The sequence below is a fragment of the Nomascus leucogenys genome, chromosome 18 (assembly GCF_006542625.1).
Source record: "Nomascus leucogenys isolate Asia chromosome 18, Asia_NLE_v1, whole genome shotgun sequence".
In the NCBI taxonomy this organism is placed as follows: domain Eukaryota; kingdom Metazoa; phylum Chordata; class Mammalia; order Primates; family Hylobatidae; genus Nomascus; species Nomascus leucogenys.
Window position 1 is genome coordinate 44,125,667 of NC_044398.1, and position 13,333 is coordinate 44,138,999.

The window sequence follows — 13,333 nt, forward strand, 5'->3', positions numbered from 1 at the left end:
GATCTGCGCTGAGGTATAAATTTAGAGCAGTTTACATTGTGTAGGGAACAACTAAATTCATGGAAGTAAATGATGTATCTGTTCCTAAGTCACCCTGTCTGCTGAGTTACTTGTGGCAAATTGTTTAAACAGTAAAAGAATTTAATATGAAAAGATCCACGTTAAGATGATTCTAGGATTAATTCATTCAGGCATGACAGCATCACCAAGGACCAGATTCTTTGTATCTTTTAATGCTGCTGCTGTTCTTGATCTGTTGGGTTGTCCTCATGGTCCAGTTCTTGTTTACACATTCAAACCCAGAATTGCATGCAAAAAGGCCGGGAGCATGTGTTTTTGCCTGGGTCTTTTTTCATCAGCCAAGAAAACCTTTCCTAAAAGCCCCCTAGCAAACTTACTTTCTTGTCTTCTTGGCCAGAATTGCATTAGGTTTGTGTTACCAGACTACCCACTGGCAAGGGGAATGGAAATTGTCACAGTTGGTTCAGACCAGAGCTTTCTAGCCGAAGTATCTTTTTCTGTTATCTCTTCTGGAAGAAGCCTTTTCCCCTTGCCTTTTGAGTCTCTTCTGTAGTTCAGGTAGGTTAGATTTTCTATGCAACCCAGTTTTGTTACTATTCAATACTTCACAACAGCAAATACTTGCCAAAATGCTACACTGTGTCGTGCTAGATTCTAGGATACAGAAATGAATAAGAAACTTGTAGTTTGACATAGATATAAGCTTCAACAGAAGAATGCTATGATAGATTTGTACACTAAAGTTCCTTTGGACTATGGATTTAGTACAACTGTTTATATGTTTGGTTTTATGAGTAAAGGCATCTTGAGTTTCAAAATCCTTATATTCAATTTATAAATGAACTTTTGGAAATTTAGAACACAACCCATTCATGAGTTGACCCTCCCTTTCTAGTTAGGTGGTTACATGTTTATTATAGGAGTGCATGGTATACTAGCCTAAAGTAACTGTTCATTTGAGTTATTTACAGCTAAAACCACATTATGTTTTTCTGGAGCATGATGTTTGTGTTTTCTAGTTAACTTACCAAAGTAACAGTAATATCTTTAGTTTAAGAACCCAACTGAAATGTTTGTAAAATATAGATTGTTTTGTAATTTGGCTCTTTTTTTTTTAATGGTCATACGAATGCAGCTATAGTGTTTGCAGTATTTGTACAGTGCATGGGGTGCTTTTTCTGCGTGCTAAGAAGGGAGGAGAAATGATAGGGAAGAGGGGATTTGGAGTAGCCGAAGGAAAAAATGTGCAATCAGTGTTGTTGATTCTACTGAATTCTAAGAATTCCATTACATCTTGATATCTGGTACAAGCTCAAAGTTAATCTTAAATTTTGGCTTAGGGCATGGCTGTACATGCTGGCTACTCGGGAGGCTGAAGCAGGAGGATCCTTAGAGCCTGAAAGGTCAAGGCTGCTGTGAGCCATGATTGTGCCACTGCACTCCAGCCTGAGTGACAGAGTGAGACCCTGTCTTTAAAAAGAAAAAAAGAAAAAAAACAAGTGTCCAGGCATGGTGGCTCACGCCTGTAATCCCAGCACTTTGGGAGGCTGAGGCGGGCAGATCATGAGGTCAGGAGTTCAAGACCAGCCTGGCCAACATGGTGAAACCCCATCTCTACTAAAATACAAAAATTAGCTGGGCATGGTGGTGTGTGCTTGTAATCCCAGCTACTTGGGAGGCTGAGGCAGGGGAATGGCTTGAACCCAGGAGGCAGAGGTTGCAGTGAGCTGAGATCATGCCACTGTACTCCAGCCTAGGTGACAAGCAAGACTCTATCAAAAAAAAAAAAAAAAAGTGTTTTGGCCTAGATTCAGTAAAAGAATATTTACACTGTTTTCTATAAAGCAAATCTTACGAATAATAGAAATCAGTGGGTGACATTCTGAAACCTTACAGATAACTGGTATGATATCCATAATCAGTGCTTGTCCTTGGATTCTGCATGGGTAGTGAGCTTTCAAGTATCTTGTTGGTTGAAGATTTAACCATTTTAATAATTTTGAAAACCAAGATGGATGTGTACATTCTGATGACAAGAAAAGATGTTTTGTAAGGGAAATGTGGGATTAAAATGAACTTTTTGTGTTTGTTTGCAAATAATTATTAATGTTGAGGAAATTTTGATGTTAGCTCTGAGTTATGAATGTTAGAATATATTTAGAAACGTTTGATTTTCATTTTTTCCATGTCATTAAGAAGCTTGGATATGTTTTTTAAAGAATTGCCTTCTTTTTCATGTGTTTTCTATAACTAATAGGCTTAGAAATTTCAGACACAAAATCTTTGAAAAAATGACTTGTACTTACTTGGCGTTTTGTTTTGACTAACACCCCTGGTGCTTGTTGAACCACAGTTCATAGTGTTAAAAGCCTGTGGTAAATTACCCAGTAAGCTAAGTGATTAAAGTTGTTTGGAACATTTTGCCCATGTACGTCCTATTTTTATGTGTATACATATTTATAGATTTGTGCTCATAGGACTATAGCACTATATTGCAAAGGTCCTAACCTTTACTTTATTCACACAACTTCCAGCGTGTACAATGTGACTTGCAGAGCTGTACTGTGGAGCATATCCTTTCTTGTGTCTTTTGTTTACCTCTGAGTAATGAAGTCAAATCTTAACTTGATTTTCCTTGGCAAGTCTATTTTATTAAGTTCTGGGATACATGTGTGGGACTAACTAGTCTTAAATTCAGTCTTTAGGAAAGGTTTTCTGGGCTGGGCACAGTGGCTCACGCCTGTAATCTAAGCACTTTGGGAGGCTGAGGCAGGTGGATCACTTGAGGTCAGGAGTTCCAAACCAGGCTGGCCGACATGACAAGACCCTGTCTCTACAAAAAATATAAAAATTAACCCGGCGTGGTAGTGTTCGCCTGTAGTCCCAGCTACTCGGGAGGCTGAGTGGGAGAATTCCTTAAGCCCAGGAATTCGAGACCAGCCTGGACAACAGGGCAAAACCCCATCTCTACAAAAAATATAAAAATTAGCTGGGCATGGTGGTGCATACCTGTAGTCCCAGCTACTCAGGAGGCTGAGGTGGGAGGATTATTTGAGCCCAGGAGGTGGAGGCTGCAGTGAGCTGTGATTGTGCCACTATACTCCAGCCTGGGCAACGGAGCTAGAGCCTGTCTCAAAAAAGAAAAAGAAGAAAAGGTTTTCTGAAGTTTATGTTAAGTGTTTGTACATGTGGGAAAACAGGGAAGAACAGATCATCTGGAGTTTTGGACTTTTGAAGATGGGATGTTTGAAAGCTCTTTTGGTTATGTTATTCGCTATTTTTTAAACTTTAGATTTAGCCTGAAGCCTAAAACTTTAGCCAAGGAAACAATGTTTTAGTAAATGGTGCTATAATAAACAGTAGTTGGTAAGTAGTTTACATGTTAATTTTATAATGATACATTGGAAATATCTGGCAGAATTAGAATCAGGCTATATATATATGTATATATATATGTGTATATGTATGGTGTGTGGGTGTGTGTGTGTGTGTGTGTAGTCAGGCTGGTCTCGAACTCCTGACCTCAAGTGATCCACCCACCTCAGCCTCCCAAAGTGCTGGGATTACAGGCATGAGCCACTGCACCTGGCCAGGCCATATATTTTTGAAACAGACACTTTGATGGACTGTGTTTACTTTTATGGGGATAAATTCATTTGAACTTTGTTTAATACAGTGATTGCCTGCTCTGTCTCCCACATCCTCAGGGAAGAATGGAGTACTTGGCGAAGAATGGCTTTGGAGGAAAATCTCTTTATGCCATTTCTAAAATGGAAACAGTGCATTTCTTTTCTTGATTAGTAAAAGGGAAATTAAAGATTATGAGCATCTCAGAAGAACACTAAACACTAACTCTTTATTTTTGCCTTCCCTCATTTCTCTGAGGGACAGCCTGAGAGTTTTATAGTCATATGAGGACTCTGAAAAATGTTAGAGACCTGGCTGAGTTGTGGGTAACTAGTGCATTGAGAAGACTGAAAGGCTCCTGAATGCAGACAAAGCATTACTAATTGCATTCAGGGTCAGGTTGTCTTTAGCCGGACCATGAAAGATACAGCAGCCTGTCTGCTGAGCGGAGACTCTTGTCTTTAAGAAAGACTGCTACCTGATATGCTAGACCGTTTCAGGTTGCCCTAGTTTACATGAATTTAGTCATTATTGCCAAGACTGCTAAACCTAAGTGTGACAGAAGTGATACTTCTAAATGGACTTGAAGACAAGGTATTTGACCTTGCAATGGGGCATAGGCAACGTTCATACAGTTTTTAAAATACGAAACAGAATACTTTGCTATTTGAAGTTTCCGTTAAAAGATTGAATGAAATTATTTTTAAGATCTCAAAGTAAACAGCAGACATATCTTTAGGAATTTTTTTATGACTTGAACCCAGAATGCGGAGGTTGCAGTGAGCTGAGATTGTGCCACTGCACTCCAGCCTGGGTGACAGAGCGAGATCCTGTCTCAGAAAAAAAAAAAAAAATTAAGCTTTAATCGTTTCTATTTTTTAGATTTATGAATGCTTGCCCCTTAAAGGGTAAGATATTAATGGCAGTACTAATATACCGTAGTTTAGACCTATTCCACAGGCAAAGACCAACCAGTGCAATTAATTCTTCAACCTCACAAGTCCTAATGTTCTAGGTAGAAGTGTGGCTGAAATTAAAACTGGTTATTAGACTGTAATACAAAAGTAGAAAAAAGTGATATTAGCTAGGTGGTCCAATATATTTTTGTCTAAGCAGGAATCTGAATATTGTAGAATTGTACATTTTGGTACTGCTTCTAGCTATTCCTGTTCTTTTTTTTTCAAATTGAGATGAGATTTTTTTTTTCTCCAAAGCTTAAGCTAACATAGGAATTTTATATGGAAGTACTGTTCCCACAGAACTAACTTTACAAACGTAAAGCTTGGGCAGAGGTTGAGGAAAATGGTAAAGTGATAGATTTCTTAAAAACTGTAGAAATTTTCATTGACTTTACTTTGTAAATGTATAGTTGTACACGCGAAACACTTCTAGTATTGCTTCTACATGTATTATTCTGACAAAGTTCCTTAAGTTAGTCCTTAAATTAGTTCTTTTTTTTTCTAAACAGACTTATGAAAATATGCATCAGTTTAATACTGTCTTGGAATTCATGAGATGGAAGCATAGGTCAAAGCTGTTTGGAGAAAATCGGAAGTACAGTTTTATCTAGCCACATCTTGGAGGTAAGGAAAAGAACATAATTAGAATAATATGAAATTTCTTATTTTTTAATAGTTGAAAATAATCCTTCCACACTGCAACTTTATTTGAGCGTTCTTCAGTTTCTTTGTAACATCACAACTTTATAGTAGCTTCTTTAGTTTCCTTAATCATCTTCCTGAGGAGTTCATAAGTAATTCTAATATATATTCCTCATAAATGTTGAACCTCTTCAGGAGTGAAAGGTATTTATTTCTTACTAATCACTTTCATAAATCTCTTTTTAGAAGGTAAGTATTAAATGGTTTATATGTTTATTTCTTCCCCCTAAGTTTGCAAAGCAGAGTTCAGAATGCAAGATTAGGCCAGGTGTGCTGTAATCCCAGCACTTTGGGAGGCTGAGGCAGGTGGGTCACTTGAGGCCAGGAGTTCGAGACCAGCCTGGCCAACATGGCGAAACCTCGTCTCTACTAAAAATGCAGAAATTAGCTGGGCATGATGGCTTAAGCCTGTGATCCCAGCTACCTGGGAGGCTGAGGCATGAGAATTGCCTGAACCCAGAATGCAGAGGTTGCAGTGAGCTGAGATCACGCCGCTGTACTCCATTCTGGGCAACAGAGTGAGACTCTGTCTCGAAAACAAAATAAAAATAAAAATAAAAATAAAGATTATATTGAAAAATGAATGTTTATGTTTTTTCTGAAATTTTTATGCTTTTTAGAATTCAGGATTTTTTTTTTTTTTTTTTGAGACAGGATCTTGCTTTATCACCCAGGCTGGACTGCAGTGAGCATACTTTTCAACCCCCTGGGCTCAAGCGATCCTCCTGCCTCAGTCTCCCACATAGCTGGGACTACAGGCACACATCACCATGCCCAGCTAATTTATTTTTTGTAGAAACAGGGTCTCATTATCCCTCTGTGTTGCTCAGGCTGGTCTTGAACCCCTGGACTCAAGTGACCCTCCCACCTCAACCTCCCAAAGTGCTGGGATTACAGGCATGAGCTACCACACCCAGCCCAGGATAAGATTTTTTAACATGTTAGAATAATAGATCTTTGGAAATAGAATTTGAAGAGGTAGGAGCTGCAGTCATGCCAGAAATAGGAGGAAAGAAGCCATCCTAAGACAGTATGTACAGGAAAATCAGGCTTACTGTTTTAAAATCCATTTAGAGACTAATGATCAGGTAAAAGGTTTGAATTATGTGGGGAATCTACATTTTAAGAAATAGATAGGATGTATGGTTTTATGAAGTGGTCTACGCTTACACTTCTGGAAGTGGCAGGCTTTGCTCGCTGCTACTGTTAATACTTGCAGCATTCACTTGCCCTTCTCCTGCCCCTGCCAAACCGCTGGATTAGCTCTTCTGAAAAATACCGTGACTCTCAAATTCTATTATTAGGTTTCAGATTGTTTGATTGGTAGAGTTGTGATCGTTTTTTTCTTTCTCAGTTCTTTTGGTTTCCATGACTGTGTGCTCTTCTGATTCTACTTATTTAATTACTCCTTCACCTTTTTTCCTTCCCCTCCTACTCTTAAATAATAATGACCTTCCCCAAGGTTTTATCTTAGAAATTATTCTGTTTTTTTCTTGTGTCTTTCCTAGTCTCATGATTTCCGCAATTATCTCTAAAATGATCTCTCTCAACTTCCTATCTCAGTTGTGGCATTTTCTCTAAGCTTCAGGCCCATATTTTCAGCTGTTTACAGATGGCTCAGCTTAGTGCCTCAGACTTCCCATTATCTAGCACATCATTCATCATGAGCTCTGCACCCGCTATTTCTCCTTCTGTTAATGGACCTCTTTGTCACCCAGGCTTAGAGTCTCAGTGCTGTATCGAATTCCTCATCATTTGCTTCCTACCCTTAGGCACAAGTGAAGTCCTATCAGTTTTACCTCTCTAATGTATCACAAATATTTGAATCCTCTCCTTCCAAATCCCCCTTCACCATCCAAGTTTAGGTCCTTGTATTACATCTCACTGAAAATATTGCAGGGATCTCCCAGCTTGCGCTGCTTCTCACTCCTACTTCACTTTACATATTGCTGCCAGCTTAAATTATCTTAAGAGATAGTTTTGCTTGTATTGTCGGTGACACTTTGCCTGTCTGCCAGAGTAAGGACAAATTCCTCTAATTTTAAAGATAGTGTAGCTTTGCCTTCATCTGTCCATTTCTTTCACCCTTTAAACATTTATTAAACACCTACTGTATGCAAGGCACTGTGTTAGGTCAGAATGCAAAACATTAAATAAAAACAGGTTCCTAGCTATACTCAAAAAATAGTCTGTCTAGGGATGGATGAGCATGAAAACAATTATTGAAGTGCAATCTGAGAAGTGCTGTATTATAATTGAAAAGATATATTTGATTATCCCACACTGTGTACATAGATTATAACATCACTGGTACGCCCATAATTGCATACAGCTGTAATTTTCAAAAGAATTTAAAAATACAAGTGACGATGTCAAAAAACAAAGGTGTATTGGCATCACCTGGAAAGACTACACCAATGTTGTGAGAGGAGAGAATTGTCAGGCAGGCTTCACAGAAGAGATAATATTTGAGCAGAGTCTTGATGGACGAATAGAAGATTGCCGAATGGAAATTGGAAAGTGTAATACTGTAAAATACATATGTGGTTTTTGATGCCATTTCCTGGCATTCAACTCTTAAAATCCTTGAAACCTCTGAAGTGATGTCTTTTTGTATGCTAGTGAGTTAACTGGTAGATGACAGCCCCCTTGGTAGCTTTAGGATGGGGGCTGGTCAGCAGAAAGACTAAGGCAGGATTAGAATCAGAACTTTCAGTTCCCGCCCCCACCAACCCCCAACATTTAGGGAGGGGAGAAGGGCGAAGGTTAAGTTGATCACCAGTGACCCGTGGTTTAATTAGTCGTGCCTACAGAATGAACGTTCCATAAAAATCCAAAGAACTGGGTTCAGAGAGCTTCTGGATAGCTGAACATGTGCAGGCTCTGGTGCCCTGTACATCTCTTTATCTATCCTTTGTAACATCCCCTATAATAAACCTGTAAACATAAATGTTTCCTTGAATTCTGTCAGCCGCTCTAGCAAACTAATAGAACCTGAGAAAGGGGTTGTGGGTACCTGGATTTATGGCTGGTTGGTCAGAAGCACAGGTAAAATAACCTGGGCTTGCCATTAGCATTGGAAGTGGGGGCCGTCTTGAGGATGGATCCCTCAACCTGTGGGATCCGATGCTGCCTCCAGGTGGGTAATGTCAGAATTTAATTGGAGGTTCCAGCTGGTGTCTGATGCAGAATTGTCTGCTTGCTTATTGGTGGAGAGAAACCCTCACACATTTGGTAAGAAAAGTCTTCCCTGTTGATTGTTTTGGTGAGAGGGCAGAGGAAAAATAGTTTGAGTGTTTTCCATACTCACAGAAGGCAAGGGAATTAATTTCATGCAGAGCCCAGAGCGGGGTGGAGGCAGAGCTTGAAAGTATATAGAATGTACAGAAGATAGAATAATTTTTGTATGGCTTGAATTTAGAATAGGAGAGAGAGTTTGAGGGACAAGGCTGGAAAGGACCTTATGAAGAATTTTGAATGCCATGGCAAGGAGTCTAGACTTTTATTTTGTGAAAAATGGGCAGTCATTGAAAAATTTTAACATTTAAAGATATTTTGGATCGTGATTTTTTTTTAAATAATATGATGGTTGTATTAGTTTTCATGCTGCTGACAAAGACATACCCAAGAATGGGTAATTTGTAAAGGAAAGAGGTTTAATGGACTCATAGTTCCACGTGGCTAGAGAGGCCTCACAATCATGGCAGAAGGTGAAAGGCACATCTTAGGGGGCAGCAGGCAGAGAGAAGGAGAGCCAAGCGGAAGGGGAACCCTCTTACAAAATCATTATATCTTGTGAGACGTATTCACTACCAAGAGAACAGTATAGGGGAAACTGCCCCCATGATTCAATTATTTCCCAATGGGTCCCTCCCACAACATGTGGGAATTAGGGAGCTACAATTCAAGAGAAGATTTGGGTGATGACACAGCCAAACCATATCATTGGTGATATGAATGGTAGTTTGGGAAAAGGAAAAACCAAAACTAGAGAGACAAGTTAGGCTATTCTTAACTGTTTCAAGCAAGAAATAATGAAGCTGTCAACTTAAGATGGGGGTCAAATTACCCGGTTAAGCATTGGTTGTTTAGAAAATGTTTAATTTTCTTCTATTCCCCTATGTACTATACTCTTCAGCTAGTGATTTGAAATTGTCCTTCATTTTCTCTACTCTCTTCTCTTGGCATATTTTTGGCCCTCTCTCTCTTGTGGAGTGCCTGTGAACTTTAAAAATCCCATCTCAAATGCCAATTCATCCCTAAAGTTCTTTCTAATCTGTATTACTTTGACTCTAAATATATGTCTTTTCCTAGTCTAAAGCCCCCAAAGCACTTATTTTTATTCTACAGGATATTACTTTTTTTGGTCCCTATTAAACTATGTGGCAGCAAGTCACAAAGGAGGAATCAGAAAGTAACCTGCTCCCCACCCTTGGTGTGTAGTCCAGTTAGCAAGGTATGTATATAAGTAATATAAGTAATGATAACATTGCCATGCAAAAGTGAGGAATGCCACAGGAGTAAATTGTTGCTTCTAGTCAGGGTCCTGTAACTGAGAAGTACAGGTAGAACATAGGAGGTTATGTGAGCTGAGCTTTGAAAGATGAGTAAAATTTAGATGGGTAAAGGATATTTCTGGAAAAGTGGATGGATAGAAAATGAATGTTTTTGTAGGAATGTGGTGAAGGTCTTAGAAAGGGCAGGAAGTATAATGTGAGAAAGCTCTTTTAGGGAAATTACTCTAGCGGTGATATATAAACTATACATCATTAGAGAAATGAAGTGAGGAGGTAGGGAGCTGAGTGAGGAGATTGTGGCAGTAGTTAGGCATGAGCTGATCAGAATTCAATCAGGGTGGTGATTGTGGAAATAGAAAAGAAAGACTCAATGGTAAAGGTATTGTGGCAGAAGAAGGGACACTGATGTGTGACTAGATGTTGGAAAGAGATGATGCCGCCCGAATTTTGAGCCTGGATGGTGGGGATAATGTTGGCCTCATTAATAGCCAAGGTAAGTTGGATCCTACTTTTCTAAATGTAGAGAAACGTTCAAATTTATGTTTTACTGTACTGTTGGTCTCTTAATTTGCTTATATGCAACAAGTTTTTTTGGCATTATTTTTCTAGCCTTAACATATTCAAAGGGAGATTTTATGAAAAAAGCAAAGTATTACCTCTTTTACAAAAGCAGTTTTTAAGGAAATAAACAGTATTCTGTTCATAGTTACCTCTTTTGCTATCATGTTAAATGCTGTGTAAGATTTAGTAAAATTTACGAATGTTTAAAGTATTTCTACAGGTATAATTCTGACACCATTACCAAAGGATAGTATCTTGTTTTAATAGAATTACTGCTTAAGGAATGGGGACCTGTGAAAAATTCCTTAAGTAGAATTCGATGTTTCCATATTAACAGATAGGCATTATTATGGTACTGTGCATTAGAGAAATATTGTATAGTAAGGCAGTAAGTTAATTATATAAAACTGGCTTTTAAAATGCATTTATTAAAATTCTTATCAACTGTTAACTGATGACTGATTTAGAACTTTGCAATATTTAGAAATAATCTAATACTCTCTGTTGAAAATAATCACTAATTGTTTTATAATTATACGTGTGTAAAACTGGGAGACACTACATTATTGAGGAAGGAAGGCACTTGTGTTTTGTTTGTTTTTTAAGTCAGGCTTTGTGTTGAACTATTATTATTTATTTATTTATTTAGATGGAGTTTCACTCTTGTTGCCCAGGCTGGAGTGCAATGGCACAATCTTGGCTCACTGCAACTTCTGTCTCCTGGGTTCAGGTGATTCTCCTGCCTCAGCCTCCTGAGTAGCTGGGATTACAGGCACCCGCCACCACGCTCAGCTAGTTTTGTATTTTTAGTAGAGACGAGGTTTCGCCATGTTGGCCAGGCTGGTCTTGAACACCTGACCTCAGGTGATCTGCCCACCTCAGCTTCCCAAAGTGAGCCACTGTGCCCAGCGCAGCATACTCTGTTTAAAAGCACAGGCAGTGTAGCCAGAGGACTTCAGTTTGAATCTTGACTTTACCACTTAGTTTGTGTTCTCTTGAAAGAAGAGCCTGAGAAAAAGACTTACCGGCTGATAGGTTATTTGGGAGATGAACCAAAAAGCAGAAGTGAGAGAACGGGAAAAGTGAGACAGAGAAGGGAGTGAAGTTTCATTAAGTGGGTGATCCAGTTCCCCCTGCGGGCAACTGGGCTTCAGCCCTGTGGGTGTCTTCTGAATGTACCTCACTGTTGTCCCACCAAAGGACAGGGAGCCTGAGACATGCATGCACCAACTTTCACCTGTTGTTAATTGAAGGTTGCTCCGTGAGCTTTAACTCCAGCAGGTCTGTGCTTGCGCCTCCATGCTGTTGAGCAGTCTCCCTTAGGTTTACAAAGTCTCCAAGGAACAAAACAGAGCAGTGCCTCCACTCCCATTTGAGTCAGGTGCTGTGCGTGCCACATAGACCTGCCCACCAGAGCCACAGTGCAGAGAGGGGTGAGCTGCAGAGCACCACCAGGGTCTGCTGTGGTCTGCCCCTTTTATCAGTGAGATTTCCTCATACCCCATTAGATCTGCTCTGTCACTGACCCTGCAGATTGGTGGCTGATTATAATCACTAAAGAAATATCTACCAAGTGCAGTGGCTTACGCCTGTAATCCCAGCACTTTGGGAGGCCAAGGCGGGCGGATCACGAGGTCAGGAGATTGAGACCATCCTGGCTGACATGGTGAAACACCATCTCTACTAAAAATACAAAAAACTAGCTGGGCGTGGTGGTGGGCGCCTGTAGTCCCAGCTACTTGGGAGGCTGAGGCAGGAGAATGGCGTGGACCCGGGAGGCGGAGCTTGCAGTGAGCAGAGATCGCGCCACTGCACTCCAGCCTGGGCAACAGAGCGAGACTCCGTCTCAAAAAAAAAAAAAAAAAAAAAAAAAAAGAAATATCTAAAACAAGAGGGTTAAAATCCCCACCACTGCAACTGGTCCTGAGCTCTTATTTCCATCCTTGACATTCATATGAGAGTGTGGGAGGTGCCTTGTGTTGGTCATTCACATAAAATAAAGATTGGCACTTTGTGTTCCCTCCCTTAGGGCTGTCAGCATGCCTCTTCTCCAGGCTTCTGGTCTCTTATTTCCTTTTTGGCCCCTTTTAATACAAAAATTAGTTGGGCATGGTGGTACATGCCTGTAATCCCAGCTACTCGGGAGGCTGAGGCAGGAGAATGGCATGAACCCGGGAGGTGGAGGTTGCAGTGAGCCAAGATTGCGCCATTGCACTTCAGCCTGGGCAACAAAGCAAGACTCTGTCCCCCCGGCCCACAAAAAAAAAAAAAATTAACCACACACCCACTTGCTTCTGTAGAGAAACCTAGAACTCCTGGTCTCAGAAATGTCATCCAGGTCTCGCTTTCAGGCTTTTTGATTATTCTGCAACTCCAGAAAAAGAGGCTGTTTAGTCCCACTCTCTTCCATTCAGACTGCCTCCTCTTAAGTTTTAAAGACATTATTATTTTTTCTTAATTTAAGCTTAGTGGATTTACTTCTGGTTTACTTATTTGATCCCTCTCCAGTTTGGGTGCTTTAATTTTATTTATTTATTTATTTATTTAGAGGTGGAGTCTCGCTCTGTCTCTCTGCTAATTTTTGTATTTTTAGTAGAGATGGGGTTTCACAATGTTGGCCAGGCTGGTCTGGAACTCCTGACCTCAAGTGATCCACCCACCTTGTCCTCCCGAAGTGCTGGGATTACAGACATGAGCCCCTGCGCCTGGCCCATTTTGGGTGCTTTTAGATGCAGACGGTGGTTTGTGAATTTGCAGCTCCATATGATATAGTGGGGAGAGCATGCCACAAGGTTTTCAGTAGCATCTCCTCATATTCTGTTACTACACTTCAATTCCTAACTTATCTTCCAGCCTAATAATTTCTCTCTTGCACTACTGTCTTATGGTTTCAACTGTGAAAGGTAATTTCCAGTCTCGGTGTCACAGATACTCCAGTTTAACCTC

General features: G+C 40.0%; 1 protein-coding gene and 1 pseudogene across 5 annotated transcripts in view; one reads left to right on the forward strand and one right to left on the reverse strand.

The window, feature by feature from the left end:
• The window catches only part of BMPR1A (bone morphogenetic protein receptor type 1A), a 175,751-nt gene that overhangs the window by 80,660 nt on the left and 81,758 nt on the right, over positions 1-13,333 (forward strand). For 4 of the 5 annotated variants that reach the window (XM_003278594.4, XM_030797816.1, XM_030797813.1 and 1 more), the window contains one exon: positions 5,117-5,231. The exons of the other annotated variant lie outside the window; for it this stretch is intronic. The gene's annotated coding sequence lies outside the window, so the exon portion shown is untranslated. The remainder of the gene's footprint in view (positions 1-5,116; positions 5,232-13,333) is intronic. 5 annotated transcript variants of the gene reach the window in all.
• The window catches only part of LOC105739000, a 101,125-nt pseudogene that overhangs the window by 69,650 nt on the left and 18,142 nt on the right, over positions 1-13,333 (reverse strand).